This window comes from Tachyglossus aculeatus, unplaced genomic scaffold, assembly GCF_015852505.1.
Source record: "Tachyglossus aculeatus isolate mTacAcu1 unplaced genomic scaffold, mTacAcu1.pri scaffold_126_arrow_ctg1, whole genome shotgun sequence".
NCBI lineage: Eukaryota > Metazoa > Chordata > Mammalia > Monotremata > Tachyglossidae > Tachyglossus > Tachyglossus aculeatus.
Window position 1 is genome coordinate 106,345 of NW_024044855.1, and position 11,212 is coordinate 117,556.

Here is an 11,212-nt window from a genome sequence, read left to right on the forward strand (position 1 = left end):
GCCCGAGGCGGCTTCGGCGTCGGGGTAGAGGAGTCTCCCGCGGCCTGTCGGCCCGGAGGGCAGCTCCTGTTGTCCATTCTGCAGACACAACGGCGAGGCGCGCCACATTTACCCATCCTACAACCTGAAGGACGCCAAGGGCCGGGTGGTCCTCCCCATCCTCCGGGACTACGTCTGCCCGCAGTGAGAAGCCTCCCAGGACACGGCCCACACCCGTCACTTCTGACCCCTGAGCAGGAACGGCTTTACGTCCATCTACACCTACGGCCCGCGGAGCCCGCCGTCCAAGGCGGCCCCCGCGCCCAACCCGCCCAAACCCAAGGGGAACCCGGGAGGGACGGCTCCCCAAGGGCCAACGTCCGCCCCAGGGGGCTTCTGAATTCCTGCGGGGACACGGGCAGGACCGCCGCCCCCGCCATCTTCCCGGCTCTTGTGTTGGCCGGGAAGATGCTCGGGTTCCGTCATAGTCGGGAGGCTGTTCTAAGCATTGCGACTGTGTTATTAATGTTATTAATAGTGCTATTGTCTTCCCTCCCAAACCCTGTCCTCTCCCTGACTTTCCAATCTCTGTTGACGGCACTACCATCCTTCCCGTCTCACAAGCCCGCAACCTTTCATCCTCGACTCCGCTCTCTCATTCACCCCTCACATCCAAGCCGTCACCAAAACATGCCGGTCTCAGCTCCGCAACATTGCCAAGATCTGCCCTTTCCTCCCCATCCAATCCGCTACCCTGCTCGTTCAAGGTCTCATCCTATCCCGTCTGGACTACTGCATCAGCCTTCTCTCTGATCTCCCATCCTCGTGTCTCTCCCCACTTCAATCCATACTTCTTGCTGCTGCCCGGATTGTCTTTGTCCAGAAACGCTCTGGGCATGTTACTCCCCTCCTCAAAATTCTCCAGTGGCTACCAATCTGCGCATCAGGCAGAAACTCCTCATCCTCGGCTTCAAGACTCTCCATCACCTCGCCACCTCTTACCTCACCTCCCTTCTCTCCTTCTACAGCCCAGTCCGCACCCTCCGCTTCTCCTCCGCTGATATCCTCACCGTACCTCGCTCTCGCCTGTCCCGCCATCGACCCCCGGCCCACGTCATCCCCCGGGCCTGGAATGCCCTCCCTCTGCCCGTCAGCCAAGCTAGCTCTCTTCCTCCCTTCAAGGCCCTACTGAGAGCTCACCTCCTCCAGGAGGCCTTCCCAGTCTGAGCCCCTTCCTTCCTCTCCCTCTCGTTCCCCTCTCCATCCCCCCATCTTACCTCCTTCCCTTCTCCACAGCACCTGTATATATGTATATATGTTTGTACATATTTATTACTCTATTTACATTTTTATTTATTTTATTTGTACATATCTATTCTATTTATTTTATTTTGTTAGTGTGTTTGGTTTTGTTCTCTGTCTCCCCCTTTTAGACTGTGAGCCCACTGTTAGGTAGGGACTGTCTCTATATGTTGCCAACTTGTACTTCCCAAGCGCTTAGTACAGTGCTCTGCACACAGTAAGCGCTCAATAAATACGACTGATTGATTGATTGATTGATTGCTATTAGCAGTGTTATTGTTGAGCGGTGTTATTAATGAAGAAAATTTTCTGTATATATATATATATATATATATTTTAATGTAATATATTTATATATATATATATATATTTTCTATATCTGTCTACCTATTTACCTATCTATAGATATATCTATATCTGCAATTCCGATATATCTATAGATAGCCGATATATCCGTATCTAGATATATAGATATAGACATATCTGTAGATGTCTGTATCTATAGATATCCATTTATATCTATATCTATCTATATAGAGACATATATATCTCTATATCTATACCTATCTGTCTGCCTTTCTATCTATCTATCTATCTATCTATCTATCTATCTATCATCTATGTAGATGTCTTTATCTATAGATGTCTATATCTATCTAGATAGATGGATATGTCTAACTATATATAGACATATCCATCTATCTCTATCTATCTGAGTAGACAGATAGATAGAGATAGATGGATATGTCCGTCTATATATATCTGAGATTCCGATATATCTATAGTGATTCATTCATTCATTCAATCATATTTATTGAGCGCTTACTGTGTGCAGAGCATAGTACTAAGCTCTTGGGAAGTACAAGTTGGCAACATATAGAGATGTTCCCTACCCAACAGCAGGCTCACAGTCTAGAAGGTGGAGACAGACAACAAAACAAAACATATTAACAAAATAAAATAAATACAATAGTAAATATGTACAAGTAAAATAGAGTAATAAATCTATAAAAACATATATACAAGTGCTGTGGGGAGAGGAAGGAGGTAGGGCGGGGGGGTTGGGGAGGGGGAGAGGAATGGGGGGTTCAGTCTGGGAAGGCCTCCTGTAGGAGGTGAGTTCTCAGTAGGGCTTTGAAGGAAGGAAGAGAGCTAGCTTGGTGGATGTGCAGAGAGAAGGCATTCCAGGCCAGGGGGAGGACGTGGGCCAGGGGTCGACGGCGGGACAGGCGAGAACGTGGCACAGTGAGGAGGTTAGCTGCAGAGGAGTGGAGGGTGCGGGCTGGGCTGTAGAAGGAAAGAAGGGAGGAGAGGTAGGAGGGGGCGAGGTGATGGAGAGCCTTGAAGCCGAGAGTGAGGAGTTTTTGCCTGATGCGTAGGTTGATTGGTAACCACTGGAGAGTTTTTGAGGAGGGGAGTAATATGCCCAGAGCGTTTCTGCACAAAGATGATCCGGGCAGCAGCGAGAAGTATATTCTGAAGTGGGGAGAGACAGGAGGATGGGAGATCAGAGAGGAGGCTGATGCAGTAATCCAGTCGGGATTGGATGAGAGATTGAACCAGTAGGGTAGCGGTTTGGATGGCGAGGAAAGGGCAGATCTTGGAGATGTTGCAGAGGTGAGAGCGGCAGTTTTTGGTGACGGATTGGATGTGAGGGGTGAACGAGAGAGCAGAGTCGAGGATGACACCAAGGGTGTGGGCTTGAGAGACGGGAAGAATGGCAGTGCTGTCAACAGTGATGGGAAAGTCAGGGAGAGGGCAGGGTTTGCGAGGGAAGATAAGGAGTTCAGTCTTGAATATATTGAGTTTTATATGCGGGCAGACATCCAGATGGAGATGTCTTGAAGGCAGGAGGAGACACGAGCCTGTAGGGAGGGAGGGCGAGCAGGGGCAGAGATGTAGATTTGGGTGTCATAAGTGTAAACATGATAGTTGAAGCCGTGGGAGCGAATGAGTTCACCAAGGGAGTGAGTGTAGATAGAGAACAGAAGGGGACCAACAACTGAACCTTGAGGAACCCCTACAATAAGGGGATGTGAGGGGGAGGAGAAGCCCGCAAAAGAGACTGAGAATGAACGGCTGGAGAGATAAGAGGAAAACCAGGAAAGGACAGAGTCTGTGAAACCAAGGTTGGATAGCGTGTTGAGGAGAAGGGGGTGGTTCACAGTGTCGAAGGCAGCTGAGAGGTCGAGGAGGATTAGGATAGAGTAGTTACTCAATATACCTATAGCTAGCTATATAGATGTAGGCATATCTCTATATCTCTAGATATAGACATATAGAGATATAGCTATATATCTATAGGTAGATATATCTCCACCTTCCGTTCATCTACCGGGCATTTGGAAGGTGCAGGATTAGATGGGGAGAAAATATTGTGGGTCCCTCAGTCATTAATCCTGATCATTAGGGTCAGTGTGCAGCACTTATTATACGTCCAGCCCTGGGGTAATACAGGAATAATAATAACTGTGGTACTTGTTAAACCTTTCTGTAAGAATGTGAGCTTCAACTGGGACAGAGACTGTGTTCAACCTGATTAACTTGTATCTCCAGCGCTTAGAACAGTGCTATGGCACATAAAAAGCATTTAACAAATACCGTCATTATTAATCCCAGAGAATAGAACAGTGCTTGGCACGTAGTAAACGCTTAAGAAGTACCATTGTTATTAGAATTCTGCAGCATCTTATCCCAGGGATTAGAGCACAGAGCCTCATGGGTAATGGACAATGCCACTGACCCCTGAAAGGTCACAAGACTTCCCGTCAGTTCCCAAAGCTCCAAGGCTCCCAGGGAGACAGGGGGAAGGATACAGGCTTGGAGGGTAAAGAAAAGAGAGTTAATTATAATTCATGGTATTCGTTGAGAGGCCGTGTGGCCCAGTGGATAGAACCGAGGACTGGGAGTCAGAACAACCAACGTTCAAATGCCGGCTCCGTCACTTATCTGCTGCGTGATCTTGGGCAAGTCACTTCACTTCTCTGAGCCTCAGTTCCCTCGTCTGTAAAATGAGGATGAAGACTGTGAGCCCCCTGTGGGACAGGGGTGTGTCCACTCTGATTATTTTGTCTCTACCCCAGTGCTTAGAACGGTGCCCGACACACAGGAAGTGCTTAACAAATGCCGTAAAAATCCTTAGTTTGTGCCTCGTACTGTACTAAGTACTCGGGTTGATGATAATCAATATTATCATTATTATTGTAGTTTTGTTAATAATGATAATAATAATAATAATAACGGTGGTATTTGTTAAACACTTACTCTGTGCCAGGCACTTTTCTAAGCACTGGGGTAGACACGAGGTAATCAGGTTGTCCCACGTGTGTCTCGCAGTTTTCATCCCCGTTTTCCAGATGAGGGAACTGAGGCACAGAGAAGTGAAGTGATTGGCCCAAAGTCACCCAGCTGACAGGTGGCGGAGCTGGGATTAGAACCCACGACCTCTGACTCCCAAGCCCGGACTCTTTCCACTAGGCCACACTGTTTGGTAAGGTAGCTTGGGAAAGGGGAAAGAAGGTCAAAGCTTTGAATGGGGGGTGGGGCGGGGGAGGAGCTGTTTCATTAAATGCCCTCTTCTTCTCCAACTGGTTTCGTTGAGCACCTCTGTTGTCTCGGGCTCTCCCAAGCGCTTTACACAGTGCTCTGCACGCAGTAAGCGCTCGATAAATACCATTGATTGACTGATTAATTGATAGAATGGGCAAGCCATCCCCAAATAACAGTTCCCCTGTTAGGTGGCTGTCAAGTATGATTGCCTTCAGTCAATTCACCGAGAGTCTTCACAGTCATTCATTCAATCGTATTTATTGAGCACTTACTGTGAGTCCCTAAGAGTGCAAAGAAGCATCGTGACCTAGAGGAAATATCCCAGATCTGGAAGTCGGGAGATCTGAGTTTTAATCACAGCTCCACACTTGTCTGCCGGATGACCGTGGACAAGTCACTTCACTTGTCGGTGCCTCAGTTTGCTCCTCTCTAAAGTGGGGCGTGTGTGAAGGTTATGGGAGCAAGGCAATCAGCTGACAGCAGACTGTACTTGTGAAGGTTTAGCACTGATATTCTGCACCGTTTCTTCTCAACTGCAGGGCGGTAAAATAAATTCTAGGTGCTGATGATGGTAATAGTATTTGTTAAGCACTTACTGCGAGCCAGGCACAAAGTTACATGCACAAGTGATTTGAGGTTGGAGTGTGTTTAGATACACAGTGGGTACATAGGTGATGCCGTTGGGAGGGAAGGAGGGGTAATGAGAGATTAGTCCGGGAAGACCTCCCGGAAGAGGTGATTTTAGGATGCCAGATGGGAAGGAGGGGGGAATTCCAGGGAGGAACATTAACAGGTTTTCACCTCAACCTTCTACACCACGCAGCGTGATTTAGTGGGAAGAGCCTAGGTCTGGGTGTCAGAAGACTTGGGTTCTAATCCCGCCTCTGCCACTTGCTTGACCTGTGACCTTCGCAAGTTATTTAGAGAAGCCGCACGCCCTAGTGGATTCAGTGCTCTGCACACAGTAAGCACTCAATAAATACTATTGATCGGTTGGCATGAAGGAGAATACAAATAAATTAAAACGCCACTACTTTTCTGGCATTGGACTGATTTCTGCAAATGAAACCGTATGTAGCTTTAGCCCATTTCACAGCTGGGCCACCTCATTCTTTTGAAGTAATGGAAACAGACACATACACACAGATTTTTTCTTATTTATTATTACAACATTCTCTGCCCAATTATCCCCAAACCTCTACACACATGAACACATTCAAACACACACTCACCCGTAAATACACCCGTCTTTAACATTTTTATATAGAAGGCTGGACACGTTCTGCTGAAGGAGACTTGCCATCCCGAAAGCCATTTCGGTGCCGTTTGTGCTGTGTAGCTTCCGACTGGGATCAGATGGTTCTTTCTGGAGGGCGATCTGGGCAGGGGGAGAGGAGTAGACACACAAGGAGAGAGAAAGTGGTGCGCTTTCCAAGAGTATGTCTCTGTGCCCCTTATAATAATAATAATAATGATGGCCTTTATTAAGCGCTCACTATGTGCATTGCACTGTTCTATGCGCTGGGGAGGTTAAAAGGTGATCAGGTTGTTCCACGGGGGGGCTCACAGTCTTAATCCCCATTTTACAGATGAGTTACCTGAGGCCCTGAGAAGTTAAGTGATTGGCCAGAGTCACACAGCTGACAATTGGTGGAGCCGGGAGTTGAACCCATGATCTCTGACTTATAGGATGCATCACAGTGCTCTGCACAGAGTAAGCGCTCAATAAATACCGATGATGGAGAAACAGTGTGGCCTAGTGGATAGAACCCAGGTCTGGAAGTCAGAAAGACCTGGGTTCTAATCTCGGATCTAATATTCATCTGTCGTGTGACCTTACTAGAACCCAGCCAGCACACTTTGCTCCTCTAAGGCCAACCTACTCACCATAACTCGATGTCATGGCTTTCACCGCCCACCTCTCGCCCATGACCCGCCTCTGGCCTGGAACGCCCTACCTCCTCATACCCGACAGACAATGGCTCTGCCCGCCTTCAGAGCCTTATGGAAGGCACATCTCCTCCAGGAGGCCTTCCCTGACTAAGCCCTCCTTTCCTCTTCTCCTGCTCCCTCAGAGTCACTTTGATTTGCTCCCATTTTTCAAAATACGATTGAATGAATGAATCCTCCCTTCCAGCGCCAACGTACGTGTGTCCATATCTTCTAGACTGTGAGCCCTCTGTGGGCAGGAATTTTTTTAATGGCATTTATTAAGCGCTTACTATGTGCAAAGCACTGTTCTAAGCTCTAGGGAGGTTATAAGGTGATCGGGTTGTCCCACGAGGGGCTCACAGTCTTAATCCCCATTTTACAGATGAGGGAACTGAGGCCCAGAGAAGTGAAGTGACTTGCCCAAAGTCACACAGCTGACAATTGGCGGAGCCGGGATTTGAACCCATGATCTCTGACTCCAAAGCCCGTGCTCTTTCCACTGAGCCATGCTGAACCGTATTTATTGAGCGCTTACTGTGTGCAGAGCACCATACTAAGCGCTTGGGAAGTACAAATCAGCAACATATAGAGACGGTCCCTACCTAACAATGGGCTCATACTATAGCAGGGGGAGAGAGATAATCTATGAATGACAATCATCCCTCTATTTGTTGCTGAATTGTACTTCCCAAGCGCTTAGTACAGTGCTCTGCACACAGCGCTCAATAAATACAACTGAATGAATGAATCGGTTATTTATTCATATTAATGCCTATCTCCCTCTCTAGACTGTAAGCTCGTTGTGGGTAGGGAATGTGTCTATTATATTGTACTCTCCCAAGCGCTTAGTACAGTGCCCTGCACACAGTAAGCGTTCAATAAATACAACTGACTGACCGACTGATTACCCCAGAGACACAGCAGGAGGCGGAGGGAGGGGAGATCCTTGAGACACAAACAAAAGTGTCAAGCACTGTTCTAAGTACTGGGGTAGATACAGAGAAGCAGTGTGGCCTAGTGGAAAGGCCAAGGGCCTGGGAGTCAGAAGACCTGGGTTCTAATCCCGGCTCCACCACTTGTCTGCTCTGTGGCGTTGGCAAGTCACTTAACTTCTCTGTGCCTGTTTTCTCATCTACAAAATTGAGATTCAACACCTGAGACCCTTGTGGGACCTGATGATCCAATATCTACCCCAGCGCTTAGTACAGTGCTTGACCCATAGTAAGTTCATAACAAATACCAGAGTTATTATTATTCAATTTAATCACGTCAGACAGTCTCTTTCCTTCGTGGTGCTCTGTGGTGAAAGGATGAGCAGATATGGAAACCCCCTTTTACAGATAAAGAAACTGAGGCATGGTGAAGCTAAAGTGACTTGACCAAGCTCCTCTGAAATCATTCAATCAATCCATTGTATTTATTGATAATAATAATAATCATGATGGAATTTATTAAGCGCTTACTATGTGCAAAGCACTGTTCTTAGCGCTGGGGAGGTTACAAGGTGATTGGGTTGTCCCACGGGGGGCTCACAGTCTTAATCCCCATTTTACAGATGAGGTAACTGAGTCACAGAGAAATTAAGTGACTTGCCCAAAGTCACACAGCTGACAATTGATGGATCAGGATTTGAACCCTTTACCTATGACTCCAAAATCTGTGCTCTTTTCCACTGAGTCACGCTGCTTCTTCTGAGCACTTACGATGTACAGAACACTACTAAGCACTTCAGAGAGTCCAATATAACAGAGTTGGTAGACGTGTTCCCTGCTCAGAAGGACCTTACAGACACTAATCAATCAATCAATCAATGGTATTTAGTGAGTAATTACTATGTGCAGAGCACTGTACTGAGTGCTACAGAGAGTCCAGTACAGCAGAGTTGATTGACACTCTCCCTGCCTACAAGGGGCTTGTGAGGAGGGGACAGACAATAACCAGTCAACAATCAACTGATATTCATTGACCACTTACTGTGTGCTGAGCACTGTACTAAGCACTTCAGAGAGCCAGTCAATTAGGGAATTTTATTTATTGAGTGCTTACTGTGTGCAGAGCACTGTACTGAGTCCTTGGGGGAGTTCACCATAACAATATAACAATATCACAGACAGACTATAACAGAGAATCCAATACAACAGAGTTGCCTGCCAATAAGGGTTTTAGAGACTGGATGGGGGGACAGAGCACTGTACTAAGCGCTGAGAAGCAGTGTAGCCTAGTGGATAGACCACCTGCCTGGAAATCAGAATGACCTAGGCTCTAATCCCGGCTTTTTTGCTGTGGGAATCTGGGCAAGTCACTTCACCTCTCTGGGCCTCCAGTCACTTCACTTCCCTGTGTCTCAGTTGCCTCATCTGTAAAATGGGGATGAAGACTGTGATCCTCCCGTGGGACAACCTGATCACCTTCTAACCTCCCCAGCGCTTAGAACAATGCTTTGCACATAGTAAGCCCTTAATAAATGCTACCATTATTATTATTATTATTATTATTATTATTATTATTATCTATAGAATGGGGTTTAAAATTGTGAGCTCCAAGCGGGACATGGACTGTGTCCAACCTGATCAGCTGGTATCTACCCCAGAGCTTAGTAAAGTGCCTGGCACATAGTACGTGCTTAACACATATCATTTAAAAGAAAAAATGAATGCCTGGAAATCCCTCTAGCAGCGGGGCAGTTCTATCCTACTCACCCATCGCTCATGCTGGCTGGGAGGGCGGCTCTCAGAGAGTCAGGTTCTGGGGGATGAGGCTCCATTTATCAGCTGTTCTCTTCGTCTCTCCCTCAGCGGGCGACTAGTATGTATGTAAATGAGTCGTGGAGCATTAACACACTCTGACAGTCAGACAAGTTCATCTCCGGAGGACCCCGGAAGGTCGCGACAACATAAGACAAGATGGCTCACCCACCCTTCCGCCGTCTATTGCTGATGGACGCATCGGAGGCCGCTCTGAGGAGATAGAGGCCGCTCTGCGGATGTAGACAAGATGGCTCACCCACCCTTCTGCCGGCTATTGCTAATGGACGTATCGGAGGCCGCTCTGAGGAGATAGAGGCCGCTCTGCGGATGTAGAGGCAGCTCAGTGGAGACAGAGAGAGCTCTGAGTAGACAGAGACCTCTCAGGGGACAATGGCCTCTCTGAGGAGACGGAGACCACTCTGAGGAGATGGAGGCCTCTCTGGGGAGACAGAAGGCACTCTGAAGGGACAGAGGTCACTCTGTGGAGACAGAGGCCACTCAGTGGAGACGGAGACAGAGACCACTCTGAGGAGATGGAGGCCTCTCTGAGGAGATAGAAGATGCTCTGAAGGGACAGAGGTCACTCTGCGGAGACAGAGGCTGCTCAGTGGAGACAGAGACAGCTAAGAGTAGACAGAGACCATTCTGAGGAGACAGAGACCGCTCTGAAGAGATGGAGGCTGCTCTGCAGAGACGGAGGCCGCTCTGAGGAGATGGAGACCGTTCGGAGGAGACAGAGACCATTCTGAGGGGACAGAAGCCGCTCTGCAGAGACAGAGGCCGCTCAGTGGAGACAGAGACGGCTCTGAGTAGACAGAGACTGCTCTGAAGAGATGGAGGCTGCTCTGTGGAGACAGAGGCCACTCTGAGGAGACGGAGGCTGCTCAGAGGAGACAGAAACTGCTCTGAGGGGACAAAGACCACTCAGCAGAGACAGAGACAGCTCTAAGGAGACAGAGACCGCTCAGAGGGGACAGAAACTGCTCGGAGGAGATGGAAGCCGCTCGGAGGAAACACACCAAAGGCGGCTCTGAGACATAGACCCTGTCTTGCAGAACCCAGGTGCCTCACGGCCCAGCTCTGCCTGGTTGCCTGTCGTAAGTCTGACACTGTCACCCTACAGAGCTTGCTTGGCCCCAGATGCTCTTATGTTGGAGATGCAGCATGGTCTAGTGGCTAGAGCCCGGCCCGGAAGTCAGAAGGACCTGGGTTCTAATCACACTTCCATCACCTGTCTGTTGTGTGGCTTTGGGCAAGTCACTCAACATCTCTGGGCCTCCATTTCCTCGTCTGTAAAACGGGCATTTAAGTTGCACTCCCATGTGGGATAGGGACTCCGTCCAAACTGATTACGTTGTAATTACCCCAGTTCATAGACCATTGCTTGGTACATACTAAGCGCTTAACGAGTACCATAATTACTGACCCACAATGCCCTTGATGGTCAAGGTCCCTTGAGGTACTTGGGGCCCCAAACCTCTTCAGCCTATTCGCATCCGATGCTGAGTCAACTCACCTGGGTCACAGCCTCTCTGTCTTAAGGCTTTCTAAGTTAAATAATTAGTTCATCTTAACAATAATACTAATGATAATGATGGCATTTGTTAAGCGCTTACTATATGTGAAGAACTGTTCTAAGCGCTGGGGGGATACGAGGTGATCGGGTTGTCCCATGTGGGGCTCACAGTCTTAATCCCCATTTT

General features: G+C 48.1%; 1 long non-coding RNA gene across 1 annotated transcript; it reads right to left on the reverse strand.

Moving 5' to 3' along the window:
• Positions 1-5,971: 5,971 nt before the first annotated feature.
• LOC119922842 lies at positions 5,972-9,562 on the reverse strand. The gene is made up of 2 exons (XR_005448726.1): positions 9,462-9,562; positions 5,972-6,208 (listed from the first exon to the last, which is right to left on the reverse strand). It is a non-coding gene; the product is annotated as an uncharacterized LOC119922842 (long non-coding RNA).
• Positions 9,563-11,212: the final 1,650 nt, after the last annotated feature.